Genomic DNA, 24,450 nt, shown 5'->3' with positions numbered 1-24,450 from the left:
CGCAATTCAAACCAGTGTGAATATTCAAAAAGTGATGAATCATACCTGGTTTTACCACGACTCTAACTTTTTGAAGTTTTGCCAGACACTAAGACTAAAGCCTAATCAGATTTAAACTGTGGCTTTCAGAGCATCACTGGCGCCGTCCGTATTTACCCATACCACATCTTTATCGTCATTTCACTGCTGGGACTCTTCATATTGTGTTTTATTATTACATTTTACTACATATCCTGTAGTGTAAAACATATTTCCTAACATTGATCGCATCCGGAAGCATCCTTCACCCAATCATCCCCATTCATTCCATCTCTTCTCTGTCTCATCCTTAATTCCCCTCGACAACACCACTCCCTTGCTTCCTTCCTTTGCATCCTTCCTTCCTTTTTTCCTTTCTATTTCCCACTTACTCCTAAAGCGCCGCGAGGATGCAGAGAGTGAGGAGACAGCGATGGGAAAAAACTCCGGGCTCAACCATCGCCTCGCAGACGCAGGGATGCTGTGATAGTATAGATGGAGAGTGCCGCTATAGGATTGCCACGTCCTCTCCTCCTTCCTGCTGCATCCTCTCCTCGCTCCTCCCCCCTTCGGCGTCGCGATGCCAGGATGGTATGACCCGCAAGATTACAAAATAGCCCTCCCATGTGTCTACCGCCTCTCTGTGCCAGGCGACTGACAAGCAAGTGCATAGTGCAAGTGTGAAGATGAGAGGATGTGGGGGGGAAAGTGTAGTGGAACAAAGTAGTAGTAGACTAGGTGGGGGCTTAAAAGGGAAGGAAATTAGGAAAGGAGACATGTTTAGAAAGTAAAGTGTGAGTGATAGGGAACATTTTAGGGATGAAAGATATGAAGGAAGCAAAAAGGCGTCGGCGCTGTCAAAGCTGGCTCAGCCCTTAGGGGACGCCACTGGGGGTAAGTTGAACAATACTTTGCTACACAGATGTAGATGTTCATTCAACAAAACAGTAATGGTTAAAAATACTTGTCTTTTTTAGAATGTATTTTTATTGAATAAGAATATGAATTTTGACTTGTAAAATTGTATATGCATATTTTTTTTAACATTCAAAGTCATAGAAAATGTGGATTTTGTACGCATCATTTGTGTGGATATATCTGTATGTACAAATACTTTTTCTTCATTGCGGTAGGACAATTTTGGATCAAACTTTATTGTCAGGCTTGATCAAAAATTAACTGCAAAAACTGTGCTTTCTATGATTTCTATGTCACTGAAAATATGTTTAATTTTTGCGTCAAGCTTTATTGAAACGATTTCCATTGATTCTACTATGACAGCGTTCTCACTTGGGCTGGGCAATTTGAAGACGTGCCAACATGACAAGTTAACATAGCACAAAAACACAAATGATTCCACATCATATTTCATATAAAATATCATGGGATCTGCTCATTTAAAATACCAATCACCATCTCCATTTCACAAATTGCCCATCCCGACTTTTTCCTATCATTGACTTTGCTTTTCCTGATACGTGCTGGGCTGTTTTACTAGATAATAATCCAAAAGTGTGATCAAGCCAGTAGATGTCAGGGGATATGGATAATGGCGGAGCTCTTTTGCCGTGTGGAATCAATTTCATTTGATGTCTGACAGACTGCCATGGACTCATTACACAACCCCCAGAGACAAAGAGAAGCTTGAAGACGCAGCATGTCGTCCTGTTTTACTCAGAAAGCACAATTGCCCCTTTTCCCTTTGAGAGACAGAGAGCTGGAAACGACTGTTCAGCTCCTAAATGGGCCTGAAACAAGGTTATGTTAGTCATTTGAGGAATTTTCTCAGGGCTGGAAGATGCTGAAGATGGACTACAGGGAGTTGTCAGTTGGTTTATCTGATTGTGTCCCGTGCCAGAGGGAGATTTAACCTGCAAGAGCTAGAGGATGGAGTTAGTTTTATGTTGTATGATGGAGTAGGAGCAGAATTGGTAGTTGGATGTTCGAGCCCACTGAGGTGGAGCAGTTGTAGGGAAAAAGGGTGGTGGCCCCATAGCGCTGTGGTTACTCAAGTGAGAAATGGACAAAGTCTTGGGCTTTTCAAGGACTATCTTGTCACAGTAAAATGATCTTAAATTGACAAGAGGCTTTGTCCCTTGGATTAGACATGTACAATAAGAAGAAAAAGGACACGAATTAGGCCTTCTAACTGAACCAGGGTGTGAACTTTATCAACACTCTTTAATCAGAATCAGAAGACTTTACTGATCCTCAATGGACATTTCTCAGTGGCAGCTCCAAATTAAATACAAAATGTAAAATGCAAACATTTACAATTAAATGTACAATTCTGAAACCATTCAGATAAAAGACCCACTAAAGCAATTTACTAAATTGAGAAGAGGAAAAAAATTAACTATTGTTTAAATAAATCCAGTTGCCACTATAATTTTAAAAATCCCAAAGTGCTTTACTTTGCTTTTCTTCCTCATACTGGTAAACTAGCCCCAGCTGCCAAGGAGGCTGATGGAAGTGAAGCTGCTGGGATCAAACCAAGCCCACTTTTGCTTTGACTAGAGTCAACGGCTGTCGTCCTTACACAAGCTATCCACACAATATATTAGGCGTTGTCTTTCTCCTGGTCGGAGCAGCTTTGGTCGCTGGTTAAACCCTCTGAGGTGGAGGAATCACCGTCAGATATGATCAAAATGGGGGTGGTCCTACACAGTCTCCAGGGGGTGTCAATGGCAGCGGATAGAGCGAGTTTATTAGCTCCATTATGGGCCTCGGGAGGACAGGATGGTGACAGGGGTCGCCATGGTGAGTGGTTGTCATGGAGATGGAAGCGGGGGGTAGAGAAGGCTGATGGTGGAGGACCCCTGGTGACGGGGCTCACCTTTCACCACAGACCATTAGACCTGCTGCAGTGGCGGGGGGCCGATGCAGACTGGACAATGGATCTGAGCTCGGACCAGTGCCGACAATGAAGTTTAAGAGTCACACATTAAAATTGCATTAGTGGCACGAGATTTCTGATTGTTAGCCTTTTTAGCATCTAGTTGGCCATTGTATTTTCCAACATCTTTTTAAAAAATCGACCTTTAGGAGCTTTTAACCACATTTGAATAGCTTTCCCCTGTCATTAAACCACTCGAAGTTGCATCAAGTGTGATTCATGCATGTTTGAGTAATCTTTATTCTGCTGCAGACGTGACGCTACGGCTTTGACAGTCTCTGTGTCACAGATATACGCCCACTGCTCTTTATTTCATTTGTTCTGCAATACATTTCTTAATGGTAACATATGTAAGATTCACCAGTGTCACGTAGCGTTTTTGGCACAAAAGGAAAAAGAAAATCGGCTGCCCGCTGTCGTCACTGCAGCTCTATAGGTTGTGACGTATCGTAAAGAGGCAGGTGGGAAATAGCACCGCAGTTTTCAACCCGGAAGTAAGCGGCCTTGTTTCTATATTAAGACGTTTTAGATTGATATTGCAATTTAAAATGTTTTAAATCCAACATTATGATCCAAAGGTATCGTAGATTAACTAACAAGTAGAGAAAAGAGGACTAGGTCTTCTTTAAGTCATTTATTCATTCTAGCGTATGAGGCCAACAATAGTTCAGAGGCTTTATATGAACACACAACTACAGGAAAGAATGTATTTGAAATCTGTTTGATGTACACAAGAATTTCTAATATGTGAACTCAGACAGACTGTCGGGTGTTTTCTGTTCATTTATTGATGACAGCAGCCGATTTGCGCTCAAGGCTGCTCTGCTCTTGTCTCATTAACTCTGACAGAAAGTAAAAGCTGTTTTAGGGAGAAACGTTTAGGAAACAAACGATGGCAACTACCATCTATATCAGAAGTGTCAAATGAAAGGAAAGGGCATCCAAGACTAACGACTGCAACAATTCCCCTTGTCAGTGATATTTAGCCATTACAAAATTGTCACTTTTAATTCCATTCTTTACTGTATTCTCCAGTGAGACGGAGGATAATTATAACTCGCTGAATAATTTTGGAAAATGAATTGCAATCATGAGTAGATTTATTATTTGTGTTTAAATGATCGGATTCTGTTCAATGTTCACATTATAAAAATCATCCAGGAGACTTGACATAAAGACTGAAATAAGATCTAAACTACAGCTTCAGCAGTTTGTATCCAGAATGAAGCAGGAGATTTTGTTTGATTAATCTTAATTCTAATTGTAACATACTCCTGTGGCCCTTAAGCAAATATTGGAAATGCCCTTTAGTGAAATTGTTAACATAGATATAAGAATATAATAAACAAGTGATGCAGTGTTACCGAGAATATAAAATATACTGGTGCAGTGTCGTTGTAGACGTCGACGTTTTGCCCATGGGCTTTGCGTTGGACGTCTACAAACATTTGAATATCTTACCTTTATGGAAATATCTCGCCTCTGACCAAATCCCATTACATTTGATGTGCTCTGAGTGCGTGAAATGGCACAGGAAGTAGAGGCTCATTATTGGGCCATAGGAGAGGAGCAGGTATCTCTCCTCTGTGCTTTCCATATCCGCACTGCTCAAATCCCCAGCTCAAATTTCCGCTCCACCAACGCCACATTTTCCCTTTATTTTCATTATCTACAACATCATCTCTACATCCACACTTCATCTGAAACACCGACTTTTCATGTGCTAATAATTGCCAAGGGCCTTGACACTGATAGGATAAGTTGTGTGGGTGTTTTTCTTCATGCGTGTAACCAAATGTTTAAAGTGAGTTAAAGAGAAAAAGTAGATTCCTTTTGGCTATTCATTTACCACTCCAAATTCTTCTTTCTTTCTTCTCCATTTCATTATTTTTTTAATGTATTTACTAGCTTTGTGTTTATGTATAGAACACATTTATTATACTGTTTTAAAACTTTTAAACAGTGAAAATTACTGCTTTCCATCATTACTCATCTTTTTCTTGTTCTATGTTCTAATTAAAGCGCCCTGAAAAGCACTATACAAAACTGAAATCTTATCTTATTATTATTACAGTTGATAAATGACACCTTTAAACAGGAAGCTGACCCGTGAATATATTATGTTGTACAAAAAAATAAAATAATGAAAAACTTTGTCTGTGTGCAGTACCGCTAGTGACCACCAGTGGCAACATATGAACCTGCTTGATTTAAGTTTTAACAATACAATAAAGACATAGTGACTGAACGTAGCATAGCAATAAAATCCTTTTGAATTTTACTATGCACATTCTAATCTATAATTTGAATTTGTATGAGTTCTCCATTGCCTCATTGTTTTCACAAGTGACACGGTTAAGCATTCATGTATTCCTGGCGTATCGTCCTTGTTAAAGCTGTCTGAGGGATGATAGATTTTTCATGCATACCTTTAGACGTGTCAAGGAAGATGTATTGTGGAAGAATAGACCTTAGCTACAATTATTTCCCTTTGATAGCTGTAATTCAATCTTGTGTGCTCGGCCGAATGCGCGGTCATCCTTCTCTGGGAGCTAAGAGTCTGGGAGGCGCCACATGAATCGGGGACATGGTGTTTAATGTCCGGGGAGGATGTATCCAGGATGTAGCGGTTACGTTACATGTGCTTGTTGTGATCGGGAGAGTGGTGTGTTTAGTGTAAGGATTGAAGGAGTTCTGACCCTGTGTGTGTGTGTGTGTGTGTGTGTGTGTGTGTGTGTGTGTGTGTGTGTGTGTGTGTGTGTGTGTGTGTGTGTGTGTGTGTGTGTGTGTGTGTGTGGGAGGAAATGGTCACTGAAGCAGGCCTGAGTGGAGAGAAAGAGAGAAAGAGAGAAGGCCTTTGGGTGTGGCAGCTTTAGTGATGGAACCATATGCTTTGTATCCAGGCAGTTTAACCATGTAAACAAAGACTTACATTAAAACAGCCTGAAATTGTCTGTAGTCCTGAAAAAATTCATCTTATACCATCAACTTTGTCAATATCATCATCAATATCAACTAAATTGTATTTGTAATTTGGCTGTAAAACAAATTATTTTATTTATTTTTAACATCTGCGTGAACTTGTTTTGTCATTTTAGGAAATCATCTAATGTATTTGAAACTGTGTATTTGACTGAGCTAATGATCATAAATGAGCGAGGTTGGTTTTATTTGCAGTGTTATGTGTACTTATGTGTAGCAGGAGCTAAATCTGGTGCAAATCATCTTTTCTTGTAAGATTCATGAGTTTGTACATCCCAGACAAATAAAGACTAAATTAAATTAAAGCCTTTCATCTTTAAACATAATCTAAATGTGATATATTAAATCAGTCAAAATGAAGATAATCAGGTCAAGAAAAGGCCAGAAATTTGTATTGAAACTGTAGTAGACATTATCCAGCTTGAAATACACAATATGAATGTAGTCAGAATTTAAATCTATATTTTATATATAATTTCACACATTATCAATTGTTTTTGTAGTGACACGTTCACAATAAACTATTTCAAATACAATAAATATAATTGTATTAGAAGATGCTTTTGAAATCATACATAATTATATTTAATGTCTGCCAAACCACAGCTAATGATAACAAATAAAACAATAAAGTAAAACATATAATGTAATTAAATACAAGTTGAAATAATGCCAGATTTCCTCTGCCTCAGTGAGAAACTAATGGACCTTGAGTGAAGACACTTGTTCTCAATTTACCACTTCAAAAAGACATTAGTTTAACATGAATGCTAGATATTAATTAATGACACAGACACTAATTTGTATCTTTTAATTAATGTATTTAAAAAAAATGCTTTGTGTCCTTGTAGTGAACTGTGTAAAATGTAAAACTCTATGCCAAGGCACTGGTCCTATCTTGCAATGATAACTAAAGTGCCCCGACCATTTTCACACCAAAGTTGTTCTAATTTCCTCAGTACCGTACGTTGCTTTCATTTAGGAACAAGACCAGCTGTTTTGAAGACTTCTATGTCAAACGTCTAAAACAATAATTAATTTCCTGTGTCTTTTAATAGATGAGAGAGAGTGCAGGCGAGATGATGATAACAGTTTGATTTTAATGCAGCCTTTCAAATATGTGACCATTCAAAAGAGTGAAACATAACTACGTGAAGTGCCTGTTTTACACTGTGCGTCACTCAGAACAGGCTTTTGTTCCACATCAGAGAAGGGATAACAAAAGCCATTAGCGGAACATTTAATTAGATTTGTAATGAGTGCTTCAACACATCTATTCCCAGGACAAACCGCCTGAGAGGCCTACGTTGTTGGGCAGTTACATATCGAGTCACAATAAGCATGAGCGTAAGAAGTATGGCTGCTTTACTCAAAATGACAAGTCACACATAACAAGAAAAGGATACACCGATACAACTGATTTCAGAGAAAAGAAATAGCACAGAAGTTAAGTTTTTTAAATGTATTTTTTTTAAGTATAATTAATTTTGTGTTATTTGGTTTAATATATGATTTACAGGTGTATTTTATCTGGTGGAGGGTCTGTCGTCTGCTTGTATGAATGAAAATGTTGGTGTGGTATTAAACGTACCAGAGATCTGCTAAAAAGCGACTCCATGTTTTGCGACTCCAAAATGCATGTTTTGAAGAGCTTTTTCTGACTCATGCTTAATAAAAACATGTAGAACATTCCAAGCAAAGGTTTCAATAAAAAAGGCCCAGTGAAGCTTTAAAAGAAGCTAAGAGGAGCACTAAGCGATCCACACACACAACAATAAAATACAACAAAAGGTGAAATAAGCGCCCAATTTTATCTTACTAACCCCAATGCAATAAAATCTGTTTAATCAAATCAAAGCAAACTATAAAAGCATAAAACAGCTAAATAAATAAGTAAAATAGATAAACCAACACAACGTATGCAGTGTTAAAAGCCAGTGAATAAAGATGGGTCTTAATACGTGACTGAAAACACTTAACTGTGCATCCGTAAATATCATCCAAGCAGGTTGCAGACCCTCTAACAGAAAGTTACACAGTGCACGTTTAATTAAGTGTCCACGCAGATTTGATTCTTTCCCACTCAAACTGTAAAAATCTACCTCTATATTAGCCCACTAAATGAAATGCACAACTGCACATTAATTACGTTAAAGATGCAGTTATATTCATTGTCATAGAAAAGAGTCAGGATTTCCCGTTTTTGTACCCCGGTGCAATAAAGCCTGTGTGTAATGCAAATACAAGCAGAGCCGCACTTAATTAGCTTGTCAAAGTGTAAACGTTGCTCAAACTAAACCATGATGACCTTGCGACTCCCCTCGTTTTGCAGCACGTTGCTCCTTTCGGCCGGTGCTAAATCTCGGCGTGAGCTTTTACGGTGAAAAGCTGCTCAACGTGCTCTGGTGCATGTTGATCTGGCATTATAATTAAGCAGTGCACAATTTTTGTCATGATTTCTATTTTCCTCAGCTGGTTTGAAACGTAGGTCAGTGGGTTGGCAAAGATGTTGAGTTGGCTTGACTTGCACAGATGCACTTAGCGCTGAAATACACAAAATTGGCCAGACACTGCATCGTTCAGTTTCTTTGTGTGCCACCAACTCAAATTAACGGTAGATCTATAGATAAATGACCAAAAAGTAAAGAAATATATATGTTTTTTGGGGAAATACTGCTTATGATTAGGTAAGCTATGTTTAATTTGATCTGAAGTAACAAAATTTGCGACAATTTTACGATGACTGAGGAAGAAGTAGAACCATTTGCTTCCATTGTCCCATGGTTAGCAGAGGTTGATAGTCCGGGGTTTTTATACCGGATGCCCGATCTGACTAAACTCTCTCCATTTTCAAGCAGGAGGGACAAAAAATCAGGATTAAGTAAATTTAAAGAAAAATAGACGCATACTACATACTTTGACTGAACATATTCACACACAATTTACAGTTTTGTTGGACAAAACTTGCAGTGAATCTATAGTGAAGAAGGGAAAAAAGTTGAAGGGCTGAGGTGACTGGTGTTTTGCTGCTGCCATGGCGATGGAGCAGAGGCTGGCCGCAGCAACCAACAGAAATTGCAGCTCATTGTTAATGGAACAAAGAGCTTGAGTCTTTTAATTGACCGCTGTTTTCACACTCCACAGACAATGACTCTCCATATCTCTCTGGTGTCCTCAAAAGCCCAGTTAAAATATCCAGCGGCTTGTCTCCATCTCCTGTAATGGCGCCATTATGGTCCATCAATAATACAGCGGGGGTAAGTACATGTAGCCCTCCTGCCCCTGGGGAGTGATGGAGAGACGTGAGAGCCTCCATGGACGCCTAGGGTAGGGGGTGATGAGCTGCAGTTTGTTTATGCTGTCAACACCTAAAACCGTAGAGCGCATGGTATTATGTGAACAAAAACTAAACATTGTCCTTAGGTTAGGAGAAGTTGGAGACACAAAGGGATATTGATGTCCTGCATGGCTGAATCATGTGACTATGATGTCATCATGGGCCCACTAACAAATTAACTGCTGGATCATTTAGCCTTTGTTTGCATATATTTCCATCCAGTCCATTTGGATTTGTTGAAGTTTCACATTGGCAAGGACTTGAATGGATTGTATAAACTATACATTGAGCACGACAATCTGGGTAACATTTCAAAATATGAAGTTATGTATGATGGTTTGTTTTATTAAAGGCAAGTTCACCAATACAAAATCATCCCTTGAATCAATGCTGATTTTCGCTTGCTCTCTCTCTAATTTGTTCTTAACACAGAGCTGCTTAGAATGTCTGCAGACTTCCTCTTTTCACAAGGCAAGATTTATTTATAAAACTGAAGTTTCTTTGTCAGGAAATCCTCAGACTCTTCTTAACGCCCTTCTATGGCCCTTTCTCATCAACTATGCTTAAACAAACACAATGCATTAGACCAATTCATCCCCACTGTCACGCCAAAGAATCCCAGCATTGTTACCTCTATATTACCTTTATTTATTACCAACTATTGCCTTTCATGAAGTGTGAATGTAAATCTGAACAGGCGACTGTGCAGAGGGAGGGGAGCGAGGCTCTGGATCCACAGCGGCTTTGGCAGCGAGACACCACATGCTCTCACATGCATGCACGCCTCGCACAGCATCACACAAATCACATGATCACACTCCGCACCGTGAGTGGGAGTCTTTGTGCGCTGCCAGTATATAGCAGTATAAATGAGTGTGTCTAGCGGCTGGGGGTGAGAGCGGAGGGGGAGGAAGAGGAGGAGGAGGAGGAGGAGGAGGAGGAGGAGGAGGAGGAGGAGGAGGAGGAGGAGGAGGAGGAGGAGGAGGAGGAGGAGGAGGAGGAGGAGGAAGAAGGGGAAGAGGGAGCTCGTGTGTGCTGGAATTTCAGTGAAGGCGGGAGGGGTGGGGGGAGCAACAAGGTAGACTGTTGATGGTGCATGTTTTATGGGCAGACGTGGCGTTGTGTTGGAGCCAGACGGTTGCGGCGTGGGAGGGGTTAAGGCAGAACAATGATGCTGCTCGTATGTGATGAGCTGTGTGGAGCGCTGGACTCTCCGCATGTGCCAGAGCATCTCAAAGGTAAGCGCTTTTCTTTGTCTTCCAGAGCTGACGGGCACTGACATCTCCCCACGATCTCTCCATTCCTCCCAAATGGTTGTCTTTGATCAGGTTTCGGGGGTTGACTTGAACTGTCAGAGCTGCAGGGGTTAACTGTACACTCATGTTTCTTTGTTCGCCAGACTCAACTATCACTAGACCTACTAACCTACTAACTAGCTCCGTCTCGATGTGGAGCTTAGCACTTTTTGATGTCTTTGCAAGTAGTAATGCAAAGAGAATTGAGAGGTTGTTTGTCGTTTTTGTTTTCAAACTGCAAGTGCATCTGCAAGACGCATTGACCAAACATTCCCAAATTCGGCGAAGTATACATGGTGTGTGCTTGTCTCTTTGTTCACATCGCCTGACTCAACTTGCAGCCCTACTAACCTACTAACTAGATTTTTGCTTCAAGTGAAATGCTTTTGAGAATCCTTGCAAATACTATGAATAACTACTCTTTTATGTATGTTCGCTGTCTGATAAAGCGTCAAATGTGCAAAATGCATAGGACGAAACTGATTTGATTGTATGTCTTTGTTCACATCACCTGACTCAACCAGTAGACCTACTGACCTACAAAATATCCAATCTCTACTTATGCACTTTACATGCACTTTGAAGCAGTGATCAACCGTGTACTTTTTAACGTAAAAATGCATGCATTTGTAGCCCTGTACAAGATGTATAGATTTTCTGAATGTGTGTGCCAAATCGTCTGTATGCATGTTTCTTTGTTTGCGTTTCTCGATTTGAGTTGCATCGAGCTTTAATAACCTACTAACTCCCCCGATCTCGACTTTGAGTGCAGACCTTGCAGACGTTCTTTTTCATGGCTTATGTTGACGCATGTGCAAGGCGAATTGACCAAGCCTTTCCAAATGTTGTCGACCATATTGGACCGTATGTACGCCTCTTTGTTCTGACTCCCTAACTCAACCCACAGCCCTGCCAAGGCTAATTTTCAAGTACAGAGCATTTGGCTGCGCTTCCAAACTCCATTGACTCTTTTCACCGTAGAATCTCTATGTTATCATATGTCGTGTTTTTGGCTGACGAATGTGCCAGAAGCAAGCACAAAATCGATCCAAATTTGATTGATGGAATACATTTTTTCTCATGTTTCCAGACTCAACTTAACGCAACATTTGAACTCCAATAACTTGCCATGATGCTGGTTCAAATGCAACTACCAATCCCGACATCCATGCACATTTTGTACATGGATGTGTATGACGCATTGACAAAACATTTACAAATGTATCATAACTGATTAACCTTAGCGTGTCTTTGTTGTGACGAACCTGACTTAACTAACTAGCTTGAATTCAGATGCTTCAAATGCACATTTATCCGTAACCCTCGATACATCGATTCCCCAATTTGTCATGATGAGTAAAAAGCGCTCATCAAGACTTCCCAATCTGCACTGTATCTGTCTTTGTTCACACGATACAAACACTGTTCCTTCATCTGGAATAGCTAACCTCACAAAAATGTGCAAGAAGATTCATTAACCAAACGTGGTCAGTTTTTCTCAATGGTCTTTCTAACTTTGCACCAACTAGTCCGATTGTTCACACAATTTACATACAAAAAGTAAATTCCAGCTTAAGCATCTTTTCATCTTGACACTTTGCGTGCATTTTCCCTTTTCCACAAACTTCTTTGCAAATGTAGTCGACCACATGTCTCCTATGTGCTCCTATATCTCTTTGTTCATACTGCCTGACTAAACTGTCTTAGCTTAGAGTCCTTGGTCTGCATAAGAGCTTGTAAATGTATCAGTGAGCTTAGTGGGGAATAGTAAGCTATAATTCATGCACCTATCTACCGTTTGACATTTCTGTGCATAAACTGCTGGAAGATCCTCTATCACTTCTCTTTGTCCGTGCACTCGACTCAAGCAACCTATTAAACAGAGCACTTATGCGAGATTTTGAATATGCTTACTGGCTTTTAATATTTTGCATGAATACTATCCACATTTTTCTTTTTAAATGAATCGCTAAACTGGTAAATGTAAATGTTTGCTCATGTATTTTGTTCACTTAATTGTAATTTAATTCCTCTGCAAGTAGGTTTGAATACATTAACAATAACTGGCTGATAGTAATTGCTGATCTCAAATAGAAGCCATTTAAACTGTGTGTCAAATGATTGAATATGCATTGGCTTGTCTGGATACAACATCCAAGTCTCTGTTTTAAGGAATTGAAACCTCTAAATTTATCTGTGTTGAAATGATGCGTCACTGTATAATTTTACAGGTCAGATTTGAATTTTATTTTATTGTGTGAATGAACAAATGTAGCATATATATATAATAGTCATCAAATAATTGTCCAGTTAACCATTTTATTTGAACACAATTGTAAAAGAACGTGTACACTTTTCGTATAGTTTTTTTACATTCATTTTTCATTGTCTTCCCACACATTATCTACCCACACATTGTCGTATCCAATAGTTCCTATACTGTATGTACTTGTATTCTGTAGCTCCGACCGCCATCGGCAGCAGAAGAAATTCCACATCTTACATTACTCCACACCTAAGAGAGCTCTAATGGGCGGCAAACTTTCCAACGTAATTTACTAGTGACTGCAGTTGTGTAGCAGTTTGGGAGAGGGGTTGAAAAAAGAGGCAATTAGTATCTGTAGGTGAAGGAAAGTGAAAAAAGAGCAACAAAGAGCTGAGCATAGAAGGGGGAGGAGGGGAGGTGGATTTTCACACGCCTGGTCGCTCCCCGCAGGCCCACCCCCGTCTAACTCCAGTTCATGCCTCCCCCCATCCGTGTGCGGCGTATACGGACGGGAGCCCTTTGTCTGACGTATAGGCGTGCACACAAAGCCCCCGTCCTGACCTGAAATAGCGATGGAGGAAGAGAGAGAGAGAAAGAAGAGAGGGCTGCTAGCATCAGGACCACTTCTGATTGGCTCATGGTACAATTGCAGAATAGAGCGATGTAGTTACTTTTATGGTGAGAAAATACAATGCCTTATATGAGCATACGTGATTTTACACAATTATTTATACTATGCTTCTTTATGTGCAGGATTTAGTTTGGTTGAATACTGCAAAAATACATTTGAAGTTACAGTTGGTGGAATTATGAAACAAATATCTTGCTTTGACTTGACTTGTCATATCATATTAAAATACAAAGAAGGGAAATAAAGGTATTGATTGAAAAAAGCACAATTATTCCAAAATCAGAAAAAATATCACCATTGTCAGTGAACAGGGAACTTACTTTGTGGTAAAGGTGCCACATCAAGCAATGGATAATGATAGTAGTAGAACTATAGACTATGCTTGAAAATAAATACAAATAATTAAACAAATAAATGAATAAATATATATTATATATATATTATATATATATATATATATATATATATATATATATATATATATGTAAGAATAAAATAGGCTTAAATGCAAAACATCTGGTGTCTATTGGATTTGCTCAATAAAATCTATTAAAATCGCAGCAAAAGAGATCAAAATAATATTTTAATTTAATTTGAACTCAGGCCATTTAATATTGGTGTTGTTTTTTCCGGAAGTGTCAATAACTCCCAATACAGCAAGATATGGACCATTTCTGAAAAGATGTACTTATGTTAGTTATTGAGGTTAATGAACAATTTTGCATACCATAATTTTAAACAATGAAGAACAAGTTAATATAATCAGATTTAATTGCGTTTTAAATTTGTTGTTAAATGTTATTGCATTGTATAAAACTCTCCCTTGTCATAAAGCTCGAATATCACACCGACATGACATTTGTGAGTGGTGTCTTTGTGCCTTTCAAACAGAAGCCACAGTATTGACTGGCCCACCTCCTGAGTGGGCTGCTCCGGTGGGCCCGGGGTGGGACTTTGACTGTGGGCCTGTACAAACCAAAGACCTGTAGCCGAGCGGACACTTTTACAACAATCGATATGTTCCCAGAATCAGACGCCTGATCCACTGCACTCCGAGTGTGTGTCTGCATGTTTGTATAGGCATGTGGGGACTCAAATGTGTCTGATCTGTGGGTCAAACGTCTTAGAATTTAGAGAATTTGTATGTAAGTGTGGATTTATTTAGATAATATACAGATTGTGTAGTTTCAAAGTAAGTTATTAAAAAAAAAAAAAAAGGTACATATGTGAAAAGGGGAGCAAAATTGTAAACTTTGTAAGTATAACATTTTTTTGGGAACCATGAACAAATCAAGTAAAGTCATACGAACTAAACAAATCTAAACCCTTCAAAAGGTATTTGTCAAAAACAGATCATTTTAGTTTATTCAACAAATTTTAACTAACTAACTTGTCTTTGGCAGAGTGGGGACGTGTGCCTGTGAGGATTACCACATGTTTTAGAGTGTAGTTATTTGACAATATCACAAATATTTTTACATAAATTGGCTCAACAAAGGCAAGGTTCGTGAGGGCACAATGTAACTAAATAGTTTAAATAATCAAACAAAGGCATTTAAATAATAAACTACAATTTTGTCTAACTATAAAAAAAAAAAAAAATCTTTAAATAGATAAATTAGAATTGGAATTAGAATATTGAACATTTGTTTTCAGGATTCCACACTTAATATTCATCAGTACTACATTATTTTGAAAAAAATAAATAAAAAATTGTAATTGAACCTTCTAACTACAAAAATACAAATATGTGCCTTATTAATCAAAGAAAAAATAAAAATGCATGTAACTAAAATAAGTTAAATTACAGTTGACATGTGTAAAGCTTGAGTTTATACATTGTATTTACTTTTACAATTTACATTTTAAACTGGCAAACAACAGAAGTTAAATTATTATTAAATCTGAAACGAATAAAATGAATCCAATTTTTGAAGCAAACAGGTAGTGAAATCACAGGACACAGAAAATATTAGGCAGCAGCACATTTCATAGTTTAAAAAGATTATCCGGCACTAATAAGACTGGCTTCCCTTTGATGCAGTCTGTTTTGCCGGGGCATTAAAGTAGCTCCAGCAGCTAATCGCAGCCAAATACAAAGAAACCATAAAGCTCCGTTCTGCTCCTCAGTGCAGCGCGCCTCAGGGACACACACAGTAAAAAGTCTCCAGACAGTTTTTATGAAAGATTAACCCTGGCGTGACGCTGCCGCCATCTTTGTTTACCGCCAGGAGACACGGGAAAAGAAGAAATGGGCAAGAACAAAGACATGAAACAAGGAGAAGGAGACAGTAGCCTTTACCTTTGTCGCTGCAGAGCATAAAAAATCAAGCAAAAATAAATGGGAACAGTTAATTACATTGTAAGACTTGTATTGGGTAAAGGTTGAAATGCAATTTGAAAACAAGAAGCACTTGGAAGAAGCATTAATCCAGTTAAAAATCCCAAAGTGGCTAGACCTTGAATTTACCAAGCTCTTCTAGTTCAAGGGGAAAATTTTGTTTGGAAAAAAGAGTCAAATTCATTTCATCTCAGCACCATTTTTTAACACATTTATCGTTCTTGACCGATTATAAATGTATTTATTGTTTATTTATCCCACTATGTGTTTAATGTTTCGTAAATCTAATCCAAATTTAAGAAGAGTCATTCAAATATACAGCACGACATTTGATTTAAACATCGATAAAAACATTGCACAAATTATTATTTTTCTCGTTCTTTGTTTACCACCATGTACATTGTAGCAGAAACCTGTAAACTCAACATAAGTAGGATTTTATGACAGACAATAGGAGTTTCCGAGCTGAAATATGTAGATCCGGCTGTGACAGTCTTCTCCTGTAAATTTCACGCGTGCAGCGCGGATTGAGCGGATTTTTTTTCTGCGTGATGACAAGCTTTCTGCCAAAAAGCATCCTAAATGGATTTCACAGCACTCTTCTCAACAGGGGATTTAGGGTGCTAGCGGGCAAAAGAGCAAAATGTGCCACCAACCGACCAGCACCATGTCAGCACTTTCCAATCCAGCCGTTTGAACTGTGGAGGGAACTGTACGGCTGGAAATCGCTCGCACAACCTGGCAACGCATTCATGCAAGTCTGAAGATTAGTGTGAATAAGCGTGGGGAAAACAACAATGTCAATGTGATGGAATACGCAACAGTATTAGCCAACAGCTGTACTAAAATGACTCAAAAGCCATGTCAAGTAAACATACGAAAGACTCAAGCAAAAGACGTATGAGGGAAAACCAATCTGCAAAACATGACACGTTTTGCATTATCACTTTAAATTACTTTCTAATACAAAGTACTTTCTTAAAAGCGTGTGCCCATCCCGGAGACACCTGCCACGCTGGAAATGTCAAATACATATGGGAAAGAGTGTCTGGAGTGTCTGCCAGTGTGGTCCAATAGATTTGGGTTTCCATCTGGTGGATTACTAAGCGCGGACAAAATGTATGATTCATGTCAGCAAAATGTTAAATTGAATGACCAGAAATGAAGGTTTTGTGATTTCTGTCATGTCTTTGTGATTTTAATGTATTTTTTCCCTGTTGTGTGAAGCACTTTGAATTGCTTTGTGTACGATTTGTGCTCTACAAATAAACTTGCCTTGCCTTAAATAATGTTTTTTTCCCTTCATAGTGTGCAAAAATGTATTCAATGTTATGTGAATACATAACATTGAATATACGGTGTGGCATGAAAATTCACTTAAAACACTGAGGTTCAGGGTTTAAGATACAAGTCAAAAGAAATTATTTTTGTTATATTTTATAACATTTAACATTCATATTATCAATATGTTTTCAACATTCCTGCTTCCCACTGCAGGAGAGAAAAAAGGTGCTACACCTCCAAGTGTTGAATAAATCATTACGTGTCAGAAAGAGAAAAACATGGCTTATCTTTTGAATGTTTTACCCTATTTAGTCACGCTATATTTAAGTTAACATTTTTTTAAATATTTTTTTTCAATCAGACTAATAACACAGTTAAAAACATATAGTATTTTAATCAGTACAAACTTTTAACCTTGGAGCATAAGGTTTTTGAAGTCATGTTAACACTTTAAAAGTGTATTCAAGAATCAGTCTTTATTTATTTTGAATAATAATGTTCAAGTCAGACAAAATTGACCCATAATAGGCCTACTCTCATGTGCACACCTACAGCTTTGTGTACACAGCCAGTCTTGTATTTTCAGTACAGAAGTATGCAGTATGCAGTGGCTAATCCCTCATTCTGTGCAGAGTAATTAGTAAGAAAGAGAAAAATGTTTGTTTGTGGTCAAAGGAAAGAGGTGAATCTGTAATTCCAGCTGAGTTTTGCAGGTATTTTAACGGCAGATAAAAAGGCCCTATTTGACTGACAGAGCGTTGTCCTCCATATTATCATTCTGCACAGGGGGCTGCGGAGGGTTTGTGTGCAGCTTTCGGCACTGCTTTTTCACTCTAAGTCCTACTTTTGGACGGCTCTTTTCTTGTTTAGCTTGTGCTTAGTTGGGCTCTTGGCTTTGGGGTGAAGCGAGGTGATGAAGGTGTGAGATTGCATCAGCATAAACGCAGAGGGAAGAGGAGGCTGATGCCCAAAGAGAGAATACATCAGTTTGGAGACGAGCTAGAGAGCCCAAAAAAGGGGAAAAATGTAATCTTAAAATTTAAGATTATGTAACTGACATTCAAATGACAATATCTGATGTGACTATCAATTGCACCATGATCAGAAAGGATTATGTTTTTTGTAGTTTACAAGAATAACATATGTAAAGTTTTAATTTTCTGAATTTGAGTGAGTAATTAACCACAGCAACTGTTGCCGATACAGAGAGAATAAAACACTCATGGTACAAGACAGTTACGCTTGAAATCCGTAAAGTCTCCACTTTAAGTAAGTTAGTTTCATTTAGTTAGTTTTGGATCTTCTCTGTAATTTAAATATGTTTCTTGTAAACTTGCCTATTGTTTCTTTTCTCATTGTTGTTAGTATTTTATTTAACATTCACAACTTTTCAGATGCCTTTGGGTTAATTGCAATGAATTCTCCCTCATGAACACAACACACAAACACAAAGACTGCAGATACAGGAAAATAAGAAAAGTCAAATATTTTAATCCGTCAAAAAAAGAAAGAAAGAACAAGAAATCTGCAGATTTCTGGGATTGCAGTGACTGGCAGCTATAGCAAAACTTTGACTGAAATTGGAGCAAAATAAATCAGCACAGATTTCTATTGCTCACATATCCATGCCCTTAAAATGACTTTTTGATTAAAAAAAAAAAAACATTAGTTTAATTATGTATGCATGCACTGATAAATATGTAAAGTTCACTAAGTACCAAGGGCATGGAGACAGGTGAGCAGCCGGCACTTGAAACAAAAGTTCATTTACTGTTATTTCACCACAACAAATCCCTTGCCTCCAATTGAGCATTTACTGAGTCCACTTTGTTTTATGCACACTTTCGTCAATCTTTTTTGTTTATTTCAATACTTTATTTTTTAAGTTTTAAAAGGGAATGTTGGCATACAGAATCTCAAAATTAGATGCATTAATAATCAAATGACTAACTAGTAAAATAATAATGAAATATAGAGAAGGGGGGGAAAAATAAGCAGAAAGTAGCCTCAAATTATAACAACAAAAATAAAATTACTATTAAGGGAGGAGGGTTACTCATTTTTTTTAATCATATTTTAACAATTCATAATATTTTGTTAAATTGCCTTGGCTCTATTCATATATAAATTATTATTTTAAAAAAACACTTTGCCTATACTTGGATTTAAAAACAAAAAAAAGTAAAAAAAATATCTGCTATAAGCTTTCATCAAAACCAACAAAACTAATTTGTACCAAAGAACACAATTAAACAGGACTGCCAACAGCAGCAACCACCAATTCAGTTCAAAATATGAAACCTTTTCTCGGGGCAAAAGACCTGTAATGAGAGAGTCCTGTGGCAGAACCTGGTTCAGACTTCCTGTACGGGAGAGACATCTTAATGTCACGACCTGGTATCAATTTGTTATTTATTACACGCATTTAAGATTACAATAAAAAAACAAAACAAATCCACACTTTACCACACAACCGTGTCTCTAGTGTTAACCAGCCTGTTAATGATGCTGTCACTTCAGATTATGCTAATCGAATGCACAGTGCCATTCACATCCTTCTCATTATACATGTGTGTGGGTCTAATTCATCTGCTTTCAGCCTGCTTTAGGGACACATTTACTTCCATTTGAGCAGCAGTCACTCAAAGGTATAATTTTGACCGAGCCCTGGAGCTTGTCATATTTCTATCTCCTATTTAGGCCGCCCTAATTCCACATCGTGCTTTCTGCCAAAGGAGGAGGAGGTGTAGGTTCATTCTCTGCCGCGGAGGGACCGGTAATATAATGTAACGCACCTCGGAGAATTACTGACTTCATTATGGCTTATTTGAACAGACAGAAATTTGAGGTATTCAGCTGGTTTTAAAGTAGGTTATATGTAAATTATGGACGGCGTGAAAAGTGCAGACTACCTTTAAGGCACTGGTCCTTTAACATGCAATTTAAAAGCTCGAGGAACAGGAAGTGCTTCAAATATTAAGATAAGATAAGATAAGATATTCCTTTATTGTCCCACATGGGGAAATTTCATTGGTGCAACGCAGGTAGATACAGAGGTAGATACAGAAGAACAGATCACTTATAGGAAGTCTGAAAAACACTTTCAGTAGAAGATCTCCTATAAATAAATAAAAACTAAATAAAAACTCCCATAGACAAATAAATAAATACCATTGCATGTGATCCCGACGGTAATTGCACATGAATATGTGTCACGACAGCACATAGATTGCGCATGAATTTCACAGTAATTGCACATGAATTCCAACAGTAATTGCACATACGACAGAATTGCACATCAGTATTAGGTTAGGTCAGTATTGCGACGGGATAACGTGACGATCTCCGGGTAAGACGACTGTTCTCCGCAGTTTCATGAGTTCCTCCTTTGTGTAAACGCGGTACGGCGCCGGCCGGATTGATTCAAGCTACAGTTTATATTTCATTTAGGAAGCCAAAGTCGTTTCTGTGCTGACCTGGCTGCAATGATTATTGTTGGATCAAAGTTTGAGGCCCATATCAAAAGAAAAAAGCTCAATAAGAATGTGCATTGACAATTTTAGTCACTCTTATCTGCAGCTATTCTTTTCATGCAGAGAATGTAGCTTAGCCATGAAGCAGCTTGGAGCCAGAAGATGGAATTGAATAAACTAGACCAAAAAAACAAAAAATGTAACACTATAATAACCTTCTTTAACCATGGAAAGCACCTGAACGATTGAAGGATTCATCTCTAAATAAGTCGAATTTTTTCAACAGTCCTATTACTAATTCTGCTTATTTAATTGTTTTCCCTTCAGATAAAGTCAGTAATAGTTCAAGTAGGATCGGTCAGATGATTCGTGCATGACTTTAGAGATGACTGTGCCATAAAACATTCATGGATAGTTTTCCTGCATAAAAGATAATCGCAGTCAGAGGAATAACAATGGACTATTGAATGGCATCTATGCATTTAAATTACAGTTAATTCATCCATATAATTCAAATCAATGTGACAGCTTATCTGTTTTGCATATTGCTGTCAAATAGCTTGTTAACAGAGCCTACTAGTGTACAATAGTGAACCTGAATGAATGGGGCCCTCAGCAGGAATACGCCATTGTGTGCGCAGATTTACATACTTTATTTAGCACGAATTGTAGTCACATAAAATAAACACAATGACAGAATGACAGAAAGATAGCTGGATTGATAGATATACACTTTACTGTAATCCAAGTTCAGCCGCAAAAACATTTTCACGGCACTTCTTTGTCGCCTTTGCGCCTCAGTAAAAGGTCTCAGTGCGGCTTAGCAGAGGTTCTGTCGGGTTGGGGCAGTTGAGGAGACTCTATATACACGCATATATGTAGTTGTTCATACACACATTTTCAAGAGTTTATTTCCAATCAGATAAGCTTAAATGAGAGATATTTTCAGGTCAGGGTTCCTTTCCCATTCAGATTGGGTTTCATCACTGTGGTATGTTCACTGTATGTTCAGTTCTATAGAAACAGTAGATTGAGCAATGATACATGATGATATGTTGTGTCATGATTTTTTTGTACCACGGTATGTAGGCTTGGATTCATGATATGATGCAATGTTTAGAATTCAGGAATGTCAATTTGGAAAAAGAAAATCCTTACTTAGCAACAACATTTTTCAAAAATAACACATTTCTTACAAAGTAAAAAATGCTCTAAAACTGCAATGTAATTAATTAATATTTCTAAATGTATCAAATAGCATCAGATTTGTAAAATGTTTTTTCCAAGACATTATGCATCCACTGTCCCTTCTCAAAGACAAACTATTAAAATGTATCTCAGATGTGGGGCTGCGACGATGGTGAAGGAGGACAGGGATAGAGCCAACTATCAACGATGAATGAGATAACTTTAGACATTTACAAAATAGAAAAATGTACTTTTACCTGGAACGGACAAAGTATCTCTGAGAGGGCCGATACATGATGGGGACATACTCTGTCTTCTACTCTCTGGTCTTGTTTCTGTTATTTATGTTCATAATGCACACAACAATATAATAATACTACAAATTTCCACTTGTGAAATATCAGCGTCTACATTTTCCATCCTTTGCTCCTCGACAACAGTCCCTTCTTAAAGACAAACTATTGGGATCGCATTTAGTCACCTTTCATGCCAGAATCAATAGGCTTACTTACCCCCCACGCCCCAGCAACCTCTTTCTCCATTGGTCCGGAGACGCCGGCTGCTTCCCTCTCAGCCAATCGATGTTGATAATCATATTTGAGGCATGGACAGTGGAGCCGCGGCCGTGATAAATGAGCTTATTATTGGCAATGCGTGGATCTCATCAACGAACAGGCAGCCCAGTCAATAGCAGGCCACTATGTAAATACACTATAGGGACCGAGCGCATAATAAATTGATGTATAGGCTTAAGCAAGTGTAAGTGGGAAGCAGTAGGCGTACAATCGCAGACACAGGCATTAAAGGCCAATTTGACTGTGATTTATAGCACTGAATTCAATAGACACCGCGCTAACAATAGGTGATAGTGGTCTGCTATAGTCCGATGGGGATTTAAAAGACTACATGAATGAATGAATGAAATTAATGTTACAATCATGCATATATTTGAAACAACTATGCTCTTCTAGACTTTTTAAAAAACGTGTAAACACAAAAACAGTTTACTACATTTGAGAACGGAGGCAAAAGTGAAGCGGGACGTAAAGTGATTTGGATGAGGAAATTAGGATTACGCTCAGAATATGATAAAATATGGAAAATCAAGGTGGTTTTGTCAAGTGAAAACCACTCAGACACTCAGGTTTAAAGACATTTACATTTTAATTTTACAAAAAAAATTGTGATTTGTGATAGATTTGTGATAGGCTCTTAGCATTTTTTCCAAATTACAATTTCATTTGACAAGTACTATAAATATATTGAGCATTTTTAATGGTTTGAATGTCATACTTTACCACAAGTTATCCTTTCTATGAAGCTTAGATATTATTTGGAGATATAATTTATATGCATATAGACTCTTTTGTTCTCGAGAAGCAAACTAATGGACATCTCAACCTGGAACTTTGAGGCTGTTGCTTATTTGTTATGATGAAGCATTAACATCGCTATTATTTGAATCTGATGTCAGTTAATAATTGAAAGTGTGTCACTCCATTTTGCCTCAATTCTTGAATTTCAAACATTCTGATGACTTAATTTCATGGGGTCACAAAAAGTTTATGTTATGCAGTGGGAAAACGGAGACGTTATGCAATTTATTGTGTTCTGTTTGTTTCTGACCCTTTAACTTTATTGATACAAAAGAAAAGTTGAAAATGAGGGCAAGAGAATGGCGAGAAAGTAAGACGGTCAGCAAACGTCTGGAGTTCGATCAGAAGGCACTCGGACTTACTAAGCGCATTAGCGTTCTACAACAAAGCGCCATGTTTATTCTCACTAACTTCTCTCACGAAATGTAACTTTTTGCCATGGAACCAGTTGCATGTCGCGATCATAGACAATGAAAACACTGTTGAGCTCCTCTCTCGCTTGCTGCTGGTTTATTATCATTTAAAAGCAACACAAATTAATGACTTTGACATTTCTCTGCAGGTTGGCCATCAGCCCTTATTAGATGCCCGGGATGAGTCTTACCTGCACCAGCCTCAAGAACCAAGTGCGAGGTAGGAATCAGAACAAATTAAAGTGTTTACTCGTCAGTCTGTCTCCGTGCAACTGTGCAGACACAAAGGTCATTTTCATTTGGCGTGATTGGATGAGATTGAAACGCATTTATTGTTTGTCTTTTTTGTCGCCCTCACAAATTTAATTCCAGAAACGAAAGATTTGACATATTTAGGTAAGTTTTTGTCATTTTCATAGAAGCTGAGTGGCAAGAAACATGTTTTAATCTCAGCTCTGGGTGCGGACACCATCTGATACAACACAACATGAACTTGCACAGTGTTTTTTTTTTTTTTTGAGTCATTTTGAAATCAATCCACGCAAGCGCCTCCAACTGCCACCAATGAGTCGCACATAGAAGATGGGTGAAAAGGTGTCTTGCCCAAGGACACCGCAGTATGTAAAGGTAAGGGCTGGGATTAAACAACCCTCAAAACTGTGGGGCAAACGCACATCCACTAATCGCCGTCCCCTAGTGATATTTACAGATAAAGTATGCAGGAGATGTTATTGCTTTGCTAGAGACGTTCAACAGTATTGCATTAAACTTAGCAATACTGTTAATTATGCAATTAGCAATTATGTTAATAAATTACAGGTGTTTTTTTATTGGAAAGAAAGCAAACAATGTAATAAATAGACACATAACACGCATGAAATGTAGCATATACAAGAAATATGTATGAAAAAGTAAACAAGAAAAAACAAAATATGCTCCTCAACTGTCAG

At 38.1% G+C, this 24,450-nt stretch overlaps 1 long non-coding RNA gene across 1 annotated transcript in view; it reads left to right on the top strand.

Annotated features, from left to right (window-relative positions):
• The first annotated feature begins 719 nt into the window (after window positions 1-719).
• The window catches only part of LOC140373978 (uncharacterized), a 41,435-nt gene continuing 17,704 nt past the window's right edge, over window positions 720-24,450 (top strand). The window contains exons 1-2 of the long non-coding RNA XR_011929057.1: window positions 720-912; window positions 23,650-23,720. This is a non-coding gene — a long non-coding RNA (uncharacterized lncRNA). The remainder of the gene's footprint in view (window positions 913-23,649; window positions 23,721-24,450) is intronic.

Source organism: Eucyclogobius newberryi, unplaced genomic scaffold (genome assembly GCF_026437365.1).
Source record: "Eucyclogobius newberryi isolate DKJ021-1_F unplaced genomic scaffold, fEucNew1.0.hap1 SCAF_3, whole genome shotgun sequence".
Taxonomy (NCBI): Eukaryota; Metazoa; Chordata; class Actinopteri; order Gobiiformes; family Gobiidae; genus Eucyclogobius; species Eucyclogobius newberryi.
This window is presented reverse-complemented; position numbering and strand designations above follow the sequence as displayed.